Below are 12,538 nucleotides of genomic sequence, written 5' to 3'. Positions count from 1 at the left end.
CCAAATAACGAAATGGGGATGGATGAGTGGCTTTTGACATTTAATTCAGATGGGTACATCATTTTGATTAAACATACTTTAGAAGTTGGCTTATTCAGTTAATGGGTCATGTTTCTAAGGGAAGATGATCATTATAACTGAGTTAGTTATATATAACTCGTTATGTATATGAATCATGTTATATGTGGAGCATATACAACATATACACAGTTTATATAGAGATATATATTAATATAACTGTTGTCACAACTGAACTATTTGCCTCAACTGTCATCAAGTTTTATTGCAGTGTAATTTGCATGCAGTCCAGTGCGTATTGAGAGTGCGGTTAGGCAAGTGTTGATAAATGGATAAACCCAGGTCACCAACACTACCATCAAAATATAGAGCATTTTCGTGACCCCTTAAAAATCCCTGTGTTTCTTTACAGTCCATTCCCTCTATCTTTTCCTGGACCCAGACAACCACTAATACACTTTCTCTAAGTATAGACTAGGCTTGCTTTTCTTAGAGTTTCCTATGAATAGAATCGTATATTATGGGGTCCTTTGTGCCTGGCTCCTTTTGCTCACGTAATTTTGTATATTTGCTTATTATATTGTGTATTTCCATAATTCGTTCCTTATTGCTGTGTAGGACCCATCGTGTGGATACATTAGTTTGTTGGTGTACCAGCGGTGGGTACAGCTTTCTTTCCAATTTTGGCTATTACGAATAAAATTTCTACAAATAACTGGGTATAAGTCTTGGTGTTTCTACAAGTCTTCATTCTCTTTAGGTAACTACCTAATAATGGAATGGCGGGATTATAAGGTCGGTGTATGTTGGCCATTGTAATCAACTGCCAACGACTTTTCCCAAGTGGTTATGCAATTTTGCATTCCCAGCAGTGAGGTACAAGGGTTCTCGTTCTCATGACCACTTAGTATTCTGTCACTCTTTTTATATTAACCAGTAAGCATATAGTGGTGTCTCACTGTGGCTTTAAGTCAATTTTCTCTGATGACTAATGATGTGGAACATTTTTGCATGTGCTGACTGGTCATATTCTATCTAATTTTGTGAAGTGCCTCTTCAATTTTTTGTCAATAGTTTATTAGGGGTGTTTGTCTTCTTATTGATTTGTATTACAAATATTTTCTCCCAGGATGAAGATTGCCTTTTCATTTTCTTAAAGGTGTCTTTCAAAGAGAAAAAAACGATGTAGGTGAAGTCCTTTTTACTTAGGATTCCTACTTCTGATATTCTATCTAAGAAATCTTTACCTATCTCAAAGCCGAAAGACTTAATCCTATATTTCTTCTAGAAGTACCATAGATGTGGCTTTTACATTAGGTCCTGGATGCATTCGGCTTAGTTTTTGTGTAGGACATGAGGCAAAGGTGGAGAGTCATTTTTCTCTCTAGGAATATGCATTAGTTGAAAAAAAAAAACTTTCATTTTCCATTGAATTATGTTGGCACCTTTACTGAAAATCATTTGACATGTGATTGTAATTTGGGCCTCTCTATTATATTGCATTGATCTATGTGATCATTTTTATGCCAAGACCACAAAATCTGGTTTGGGAAGTCTTGAGATCTATTGTGCGTATCTTTAATTTTGTTCTCAGTCACACTTGTTGGCTATTCTCAGTTCTTTACATGTTTATATAAATTGTAGAATGGCTTATCAATCTTTACAAAAAGAACTAGTATCTTGGTTGGGAATGAGTTCAATCTAAAGATCAGTATGTAGAGAATTGACACGTTAACAGTATTTAGTCTTCCAATTCATGAATGTGATATGCCATTTGGTTTGCTTGTTTTCCGTCATTTTGTCAGCCATGTTTTGTGGTTTTTAATACACATGTCTTACATTTCTTGTCAGATTTATCTCTTCATTGATCATTGTATGTTGGCTTCGTATTCTGTGATCTTGCTAAATGCACTTAATTTAACAGCTCTTTATTACTATTATTATGATGATGACAAATTCATTAGAATTTCTATGTAGAGGACATATCTTCTGCAGAAAAAGCAATTTTCTTTCCTCCTTACCAATCTGCATGACTTTTATTTCTTTTTCTTGACCATTGCACTGAGTAGGATCTCCAGGATGATATTTAACAGAAGTGGTGAGAGCCAGCAGACCTCTATACTTGTCCACCCCTAGGAGGAAATATTCAGACTTGCAACTTCATGATGTTAGCTCGGGGATTTTCCTGGATGTTCTTTATCAGATTGAAGAGGCTCCTTTCCATTTCTAGTTTTCTGTGAAGTTTTTATCATAAAACATTTTGAATTTTGTCAAATATATTTTTGTCAAATGCTCACCTGAGATGATCATATGTGTTTTATCCTCTATTCAGCTAGTATGTTCAAGTACATTGACTTTTTGAATGTTAAAATGACCTTGCATTGCTGTTATAAACACCATTTATGTGTGGTGTGTTATCCTTTTCATGTATTGTTGGATTTGATTTGCTAACAGTTTTTAAAGGATCTCGGGTTCATGTTCATGTGGGATATGGATCTGTACTTTTATTTTCTTTTAAATGTTTATTTTTGAAAGACAGGGGGGGGGGGGAGAAGGGCAAAGAGAGGGAGAGAGAGAATCCAAAGCAGGATCCATGCTCTCAGCATGGAGTTCAACACAGGGATTGAACTCATGAACCATGAGATCATGACCTGAGCACAAACCAAGAGCTGGACGCTTAACCGACTGAGCCACCCAGGTACCCCTGTAGTTTTCTTACAATATCTTTTTGTTTTGATATCAGAATAATGCTTGACTCATAAAATTATTTGAAATTTTTTTCTTGGTGATTATTTCATTTTTATAATCATTTATATTGTCCTAAAAGCAAAGGTGAGGTTTCCAGATCAGAATGAAACTATTACAACTCATAGCAGATGAGGAGGCTGGCATGCACAGAAAGAGAGTTTTTGCGCTACAAGAGAGGAAGAGTAAAATTATGAATCTGGGGGTCTTTATGGGCCACATACTGCCCAGATGCTACCTGCTCCTCCCAGAAGAGCCAGAGAAACCTGACTTCCATAATATAAACAAACACTCTCTGGAAGATGAGTAAGAGCGTCCTTAGTTTACAAGTCTTTGGAATGTAATGGATATCTCAGGGACCCAGTCCCCTGTGATTCTTTACTTACTTTGGGTTTAATACCCTTAAAATAGGAAAAGCTAATGTTTCTAGGGGGACAATATGAATTATTCTCCTTTTATAACTTGTCAATTTCCACTGTTCAGGAGGCTGAGGCGTAGACCATTTCTATAATGACTAATAATGTCGAGCAACTTTTTGAATGTTTATTAGCCATTCAAGTATCTTTGTAGAAATATCTGTTCAAATCCTCTACCCATTTTTAACTAGGTTTGTTTGAAAAAGTTGTTGAGTTGTAAGAATACTTCATACATGTACACAAGTCCTTATTGGATATATTTGAAATTGTTTTCTTTCGGTTGTGGGGTTGTCTTTGTGCTTTCTTGGTGGTGTCCATTGAGACACAAAGTTTTTAATTTTGATGAAGTCCAGTTTGGCAATCCTCTCTTTATTTTGCTTTTGGTCTCATGTCTAACAAATCATTGGCTCACCTGAGGTCAAAAAATCTACTCCAATAATTTCTTTTTTTTTAATTTTTTTAATGTTTTTATTTATTTTTGAAGGAGAGAGAGAGAGAGAGACAGAGCATGAGTGGGGGAGGAGCAGAGAGAGAGGGAGACACAAAATTCGAGGCAGGTTTCAGGTTCTGAACTGTCTGCACAGAGCCCAATGCAGGGCTCGAACTCACCAACTGTGAGATCATGACCTGAGCCGAAGTCGGATGCTTTAACCGACTGAGCCACCCAGGCGCCCCTGCTCCTGTAATTTCTTTTTTTTTTCTTCTTTATTTCTTTTTAATTTTTTTTAACGTTTATTTATTTTTGAGACAGAGAGAGACAGAGCATGAACAGGGGAGGGTCAGAGAGAGAGGGAGACACAGAATCTGAAACAGGCTCCAGGCTCTGAGCTGTCAGCACAGAGCCCGATGCGGGGCTCGAACTCACGGACCACGAGATCATGACCCGAGCTGAAGTCAGCCGCTTAACCGACTGAGCCACCCAGGCGCCCCTGCTCCTGTAATTTCTTATGAGAATTTCATACTTTCAGCTTTTACTTTTAGGCCTATAATCCATTTTGAGTTAATTTGTGTGTGTGTGTGAAGTAGGAGTCTAAATTCGTTCTTGTGCATGAGGACATGTAGTTGTCCCAACTTTATTTGTTGATGTTATGTCTTTTTTTTTTTAACGTTTATTTATTTTTGAGACAGAGAGAGACAGAGCATGAACAGGGGAGGGTCAGAGAGAGAGGTAGACACAGAATTCGAAACAGGCTCCAGGCTCTGAGCTGTCAGCACAGAGCCTGACTCAGGGCTCAAACTCACGGACTGCGAGATCATGACCTGAGCCGAAGTCGGACACTTAACCGACTGAGCCACCCAGGTGCCATGATGTTATATCTTCTTAAGTAGGCTTTGGTAGATGTTATTATTCAAGAAATTTTTCCATTTCACCTCAGTTGTCAGATTTGTTGGAATAAAGCTTTCATAATATGTCTCATTGCCCTTTTATTGTCTGATCTATCATTATGATCCTTCTTTCTTTCCTGAAATTGATCATTTATGCTTTATTTCTTTTTTTTCTTGATCCTTCTAACTAGCTTTTTAGAAGTGTATTGAATAGGAAAAAAACTTCTGGTTTGTTTTTCTCTATATCATTTTTACCATTTTCTTGTTAATAATTTTCTACTCATCTTTTCCACTTCCTTGCTTCTACTTTGTGATTACTTTGTTTTCCTTTGTATAGCTTTTTAAGGTAGAAACCTAGATCATTGCTCTTGGATCATTTAATTATCTTTTTAAAAATTTTTTTAATGTTTATTTATTTTTGAGAGAGAGAGACACAGCACGAACAGAGGAGGGGCAGAGAGAGAGAGAGAGAGAGAGAGAGGCAGACAGACAGACAGAAACTGAAGCAGGCTGCAAGATCTGAGTTGTCAGTACAGAGCCAGATGCAGGGCTTAAATCCACCAACCACGAGATCATGACCTGACCTGAAGTCAGACGCTCAACTGACTGAGCCACCCAGGTGCCCTGGATCATTTAATTACCTTAATATAAAAATTTTAGTCATAAATGTCCCAGTACTTAATTACTGCTCTAGCTGCATACCATAAATTGTAATATATTCCCATTTTCATTCAGTTCAAAATGTTCTCTTCCATTTTCTTTTTTGGCCTATGATTACATCCAAGTTTATAGTTATTTCCCAAATATTTGAGTTTTTCCAGATATTTTTCTGAATTGGTTTTGAATTCAATTCTGTTGTAGTCAAGAGAACTTTGTATAATTTCAATATTGTAAAATTCATTTAAGCTTGGTTATGGCCTGACATGTAGTCTAGGTGGCTGACTATTTCATTCATGTATATCTGAAAACAGTATGCAATCTTCTATTTATGTTTAGAGTTGTCTATAAAGGTCAATTTGGTAAATTATTGATAGTGTGTTTTGTTTTATTTTTTAAGTTTTTTAATTTATTTTGAGAGAGACAAACAGCATAAGCAAGGGGTGGGGTAGAGAGAGAGGGAGCCAGAGGGAGAGAGAGAGAATCCCAACCAGGCTCCCCACTGTCAGTGCAGAGCCTGACATGGGGCTCGAACCCACAAAACCATGCAATCATGACCTGACTAAAACTGAGAGTCAGATGCTTAATGGACTGAGCCAGCTAGGTGTCCCCTGATAGAGTTATTTTAATATAATCTGTTGACATTCTTTCTACCTGTGGGTTTCAGATTGTTTGGTTCTCCCCTACTTTACATATATTTTCCCTTCCTAGCTACCTGACCCATGGATTTCAAACTTGAGTGTCTGGCATAAAGACACCAGCCTTATGGAGACTGTTTATACAGATCCCACAGTGACTTTAAATCTCCTAATGCTTTTCTAATTGAACCTTGACTTTTCTAATTGAACCTTGACTTACACACCTGTTCGGTCTTTTTAAATTTTGTCTACTGATTTCCACTCTTAATTATTTTTATTGTTTTAAGATGTGTTTATAAAAATGTGTTTATAAAATTATTTGTAAAAATAACTTCAAGATAGGATGGATGGATTTATCTATTTATTGTTTCCGAATGGCACTTGAAGCCATCAACCTTCCAGGGTTATCTTTATTTAATTCTGGAATTAAAACAACTCAAAGCGGAATTTTAGTTTCTTATACAAGCTGTTCACTTCCATTTTAACCTCCCTCTGTGGGTGCAACTTGTCTGGGTTAATAATAGTATTCACCTCTTCCCCCTACACTTGATAGGCCCTGGAATCTAATTCTCGTCCCCAGGTTCTCAATGCTGTCCATCTCTCAGACTCTCAGCCACTCTCTGTGGGGAAAAACAACCCCTATAGTTGGCCTCTTTTCTTCCCCAGATACTAAATAATCATGCACTATTTTACTGGTCCTTTGATGACCTCCTACATTTCGTTTAAAATTTTTTTTCAGTTATACTAGTTGCTTTCAATCAGAAGTTTAATCCAGATTACCTAGACCATAGTTACTGGAAGCAGAAGTCCTATGTAGTTGAATTCATATTATCTTTGTGTGTTAAATGTAGCCAAGTGATCATATCTTTCTTTTTTAACAGGTAGATACAAGCCAGTTCATTATAGGGTGAGTTCTGAACCCAGATTCCTTGTGTTTCTTCTTGGCCGTACCAATAACTAGCAATGTGACATTGCCCAAGCTACTTAAATCTCTCTGCTTTGCTTTCTTCACGCAATTCTCTTGAGGATTAAATAGATGAATCCAAGTTCAACTGTGAGATTATTGACTAACACATTTCAAGTATATGATCAATATTAGGTATTATTATTAGGTGTGAATTTATGTTAAATCCAGCCTGACTTAAAGTAAAATCAAAAGATCCAACGTTATGAGCAAGGCAGCTCATTTTCGTTTCATTTTTTGAGATAGTCTATTAAAGAGTAAAGTTTCAGGTTTGACTAATTTGTTGGCTAACTTCAGCCGCGTACCACCAAGAACTTCCAGATGCTAATGGTATACGTTCTGCATGCTTTTGATTTCCCTTGGGAACCGAATATATTACAAATAAGCTTTTCATTTTGTTCCAGTAAGATCTGTCCCCATGGCTTATCATCATGCCCTGACTCCCGATATCTGTATATCTCTTAGCACCACCACTTGGATAGTAAATGCTTAAGGTTAAAGACATACACACCTTTATGATAGGACCTTTCTTTATATACCTCTTTCTGCCTTAGTGTTTTATCAGAAAGGAAATACAAGTAACCTGCATAGTCTTTCCATTTTTTCTCTTTTATATATAGAAACTCAATATTTCTGCATTGGGCTGAGGATTATCATGGCTTTCCTGTGTCTGTAAGGAGAAAGAGCCCTACGCTTTTTTTTTTTTTTTTCTGCCAGCGATCACAGGCTGTGACTGTGGCAGAAAATATATCAGGGCATGTCTCAAAATGTGGCAGAATGGATCATAAAGATCCAAAACTAAAGATCAAGATCACATTCTTCTCTTGTTTTTTTCTAATAGAAACTGTGAAGACCAGCTCAAAGGAAACACAGTCATATTGCTGGTATGTTCTCATTAGCAAATAGAACTGAGAGACTGCAGTTTCCATAATAGGCTTATGTTGATTCAACTTCTCCCAAGTCGACAGAGATTTTCACTCAGAAAAATCATCTGAAAACCTCTAAATATAGTTCAAACAACGAACATTTACCAGAATAAGAAGGATAAATCCTAGTACGGGTTCTATATGGATTCTCATTATTTGCACAGAACAACGCTAGGCTTCCTTTCAAATTCTGTACAGAAGGTATTTCTTGAGAAATGCTAGCTGAACCATTATGGATGGAGAATATTCTGCAGTCATTTAGAAAAGTAGAGGGATATCTGAAATAAAAGAGAAATGAATGATCTGGCATTTTCTTCAGGTTATACCCTCTGCCAAACAATTTTTCTTCTACCCACCTGGGTTTGCTATATCATGCATGTGAGTAGCAATGTTGGAAAATACCACTTAGAACAATAGGTTCTATTCAGGTCATTTCACCTTTATATCTTTCCAAATGTATGGGGAACATTTTATTTTTCCTGAAATTGACATTCCGCGGCCTCAGAAGTGAAGAAACTGTATCTTCCCCCCCAAAATCTGTGGTTTTTGTTCCTAATACCAGGAGTGGTTATGTAGGAGCTACCCGTTTTCCACCTGAAGTATCTGATAACTGATTGCACCCATCAGTCTTCTTCTGGTTGCACGTGACAGTCACACAACTTGGGGGAAAGAGGTGGTGTTTTTTGTTTTGTTTTGAATTTTGCTGCTTTAACAAAGCTACAGAAAACCACGGCTGTGCCTGGCACTCCAGTGCCAGGTGACTGGGGAGGGTATGTGGAAAACACCAAGAATTCTTCTCCTCTCTTTCTTGAGAGATTCATTCCCCACCTGCCCTCTGTAAAGTAGCATCCAGGTTAGGGTCCCTTGGCGCTCCAGACTCACATCTCTTCCATTGGCCTCTGAGCAGACGCTGAGACCTGCTTTCCTCCATCTCAAGGTCAGAAATCCGAGTGGAGTGTGGGTTTACCCAGCCTTGGTCAGGGAGCCGGCCCGAGGTCGTCACTGTCACCTGGGCTGGGGATGGGGATCCATCTCTCTTGCCAGTACACCCAACGAGGGGGCCGTTCTGTTGTCATCACTCAATAAAAGGGATGTCCACCTTCGTTTATTTCTGATGTGATTGAGGGATTGTCTGGCTCTTCACTTCTTTAAATGACCTACATTAAACAGGCATGCATTTCTTTTGATTAACCACCTCTTGTCTATTTTCACGTTTTCAGTTTCCCAAAAAAAAAAAAAAATGTCTAAGAGCTTTGTATGTGGTTGGCCATTTGATTTTTTCAAGAGAAACTATGACGATCTGCCCTTATTACGACATCAAGAACTTGGAGAGCACCTAATGATAACACAATGAGGATAAGGTGACTGCGAACTCAGATCTCATAGCTGAAGCCCCAGGGCGGGAAGCAGTCTGACTTGCCGAGTATTTGTGCACGTCTGTGCTTTCTACTCTCGGAGGGACGACCTAGATTTTGCTTGTCACTTCAGTCTTGTCCCTAAACTTTCCAGATTATAAATATCAACTGAAAAGCTTATTAAAGATATAGGCTCCCTGGCCCAACCTCGAATCCACTGGAAACATCATCTGTATTCTTATAATCAGTCAGGTCTGGAACAAGTGTGGTTTGTGGAAGGTGAGCTAGTGGGTTGCCTTGTCATCGTCTCTCTTAACGGAGGAATCTCTCTTACTGGTTTGGACAGAACCCGGAGGGATCAAAGTGGACTAAATGCAAGGATTTGCTTTCTGGTTGTTCAACTATTTATGTATTCTCTTACTAAAGCATTTTTTTTTTCACAGTAAACAACATTATTTTTGGTTTTTTGAATTATTCATAAGTAACCTTGTTAATAAAAAGATACATATTCTCTTCATCTGTTCGTGGAAATGTTCTCTAAAACTCAAGATAACTACTATGAACATTAGAAGGTAGGTTTCTGTTTACACATTTCTTTACATGGAATAACATCTTTGATCTCTATCAAAATCCTGTGAGATTATTGGGATCAGTAACTTCTGCTTTTTTAAAATGTTGATTTATTTTAGAGAGAGAGAAAGAGAAAGTAGGAGAGGGGGGGGGGGGACAGAGGATGCGAAGCAGGCTTTGTGCAGACAGCAGGCAGCCCAATGTGGGGCTTGAACTCGCAAACTGTGAGATGATGACCTGAGCCAAAGTTGGATGCTTAACCAACTGAGCCACCCAAGTGCCCCAGTAACTTCAGCTTTTAAAGGAAGAACAATATCAAATTTAGAAGAATGAACTCATTGCTTCAGTTGACAGAGTTGGTTTCCACAGAGCCAGGGTCAAGCCCTGACCTTCCTCCCCCAAATCCTACCCCACCCCTCCAATGCCTTACTCCTTCCTTTGATGGCAGCTGGTGCTCTGCCGACCCCAGTTCATCTTATCCACTCATAAAATACAAGCAATGATATATTAGAGATTTGTTGACAAGATGAAACGTGAGATCAGATTTGATAGACATCCAGAAAGTTAGAAGAAAAGTAGGGGGGAGAGGATTTGATTCTTAACAGATCAACATATAGTAAGTTTTATGGAAAAACATAAAGATCTCAAAGCATCAGGAGAACAAGAGACCAGGTCTGGCTCTTCCGGGAGCTTCTAGTTTGATTGTGAGCCACTAGTATCACTTTTTGAGGTTTTAAACTTTTACTTTGAGGAAATGAAGAATATAGACTAGATTAGCAGTTCATTCTAAAGACACATTTTTTTTCATTTCAATTCAAGGTAGTTAACATATGGTGTAGTCTTGGCTTCAGGAGTGGAACCCAGTGATTCATCTTTTACATATAACACCCAGTGCTTATCCCAACAGGTGCCCTCCTTAATGCCCATCACCCATTTAACCCCCTCCCCTCCATCCCTCCAGAAACCCTGTTTGTTCTCTGTATTTAAGAGTCTTTTATGGTTTGTCTCCCTCTCTGTTTTTATCTTATTTTTCCTTTCTTCCCCTATGTTCATCTGTTGTGTTTCTCAAATTTCTCATGATAGTGAAATCATATATTTACCTTTCTCTGACTTATTTCACTTAGCAAAATACACTCTAATTCCATCCACAGTGTTGTAAATGGCAAGATTTCATTCTTTCTCATCACGGAGTAGTATTCCACTCTGTGTGTGTGTGTGTGTGTGTGTGTGTGTGTGTGTGTGTGTATACACACCACATCTTTATCCATTCATCAGTCAGTGGACATTTGGGCTCTTTCCATACCTTGGCTGTTGTTGATAGTGCTACAATACACAATGGGGTGCATGTGCCCTTTCAAATTCGTGATTTTGTAATCTTTGGGTAAATACTTATTGCCATTCTTAAATTTGCTGTCTTGTAGGCATCGTCCATGCTTGGTTTCTGCTGGACCAGATGACTTTCCCCATGATCTTTCTAGGAGCCCATACGTTTTAATGTAGGTCAGCAAACTGCACCTTGAGACAGAAACGGATAGGAACAGAAGGTGGGTGAGAGGTTATGTTAGTTGCAAGAAATAAGAGAAGGAATTATAGAAGTTGGAAAACGTTTGTCCTGTAGAGTGAAGTGGCAAACAATTCCATATTCACGAAGTGTTTTCAACATGAATGTTACCATCTTGGCCAAAGAAACTACCCAAGAAATGATTTTGAAATGTGCATTTTTCTTCTCGCCTATGGGATTTCAATTTTCTTTCTTAAAATGCCTAAAAAGAATCTTCTTTAGAAAGATATAGTTAATCTGGGGCACCTGGGTGGCTCAGTAGGTTGAGTGTCTGACTTCGGCTCAGGTCATGACCTTATGGTTCATAGGTTCGAGCCCCGCGTTGAGCTCTGTGCCGACAGCTCAGATCCTGGAGTCTGCTTTGGATTCTGTGCCCCCCTGTCTCTCTGCCCCTCTCCCGCTTGCACTCTGTCTCTCCCTCTCTCAAAAATAAATAAACATAAAAAAAAAAGATATAGTTCAATAAAGCAGAGGGACAAAACAGAAGACAGAATGGGAAAATTGTTAACCTCATCACATAATACTTGCACAATGATTCCCAAAGAGGCAAAGAGCTTCCAAACCTCACTACCTGGGTTCCCATTCTCATTCATTAATTCATTAAATACCTACTGAAACACAACCTTGTCTAGCAAATAATTTCTCATCTCAGTAAACTTTAGAAGCCACTCTCTCTAGTGTGTATACCGCCATAATACAACAGTGCACAACAACGATTAATTTATGTGTCTGTCTGCCTTGCTGTAAACACCACAAAGTTCCCATGGAACAGAAAGTCAGTTCCTAATCCTTCAATGAAGTTGAATGGAGGCCGGGATCTCAAAGATCTGCAAAACCCGTCTGGAGCTTTTTTAACATAAAGGACTTTGCACTGATTTTCAAGCTCACGCAGAGAATAACCTAGCTGCATTTAATGCTTCTCAGTTGGGGAATTGTATGTGAATTTTCCTTTACATTATGTATTTTGTGTCTGCTACATACTCCATCACTACCATCCATTTATTATTATATCCTAAGATAGCATATGCTTTCTCTAATCAGAACTTTTCTACTTCGCACCAAATGTTTTTTAGTGCACACTGTCTTGTATTTGATGCAGAAATTTACAGTACAGGGGTGCCTGGGTGGCTCAGTAGGTTAAACGTCCAACTCTTGGTTTTCGGCTCAGGTCATGATCCCAGAGCTGTGGGGGCGAGCCCCACATCAGGCTCCCCGCTGGCAGTGCGAAGCTTGCTTGGGATTCTCTCCCTCTCCTTGTCTCCCTCTGCCCCTCCCCTGCTCATGCGCTCGCTCTCTCTCTCTCTCTCTCTCTCTCTCTCAGATAAATAAATAAACCTAAAAATTTACAGTCCAATGTTGATA

This window comes from Panthera uncia, chromosome D1 (assembly GCF_023721935.1).
Source record: "Panthera uncia isolate 11264 chromosome D1, Puncia_PCG_1.0, whole genome shotgun sequence".
In the NCBI taxonomy this organism is placed as follows: Eukaryota; Metazoa; Chordata; class Mammalia; order Carnivora; family Felidae; genus Panthera; species Panthera uncia.
Note: the sequence above shows the minus strand (reverse complement) of the source record.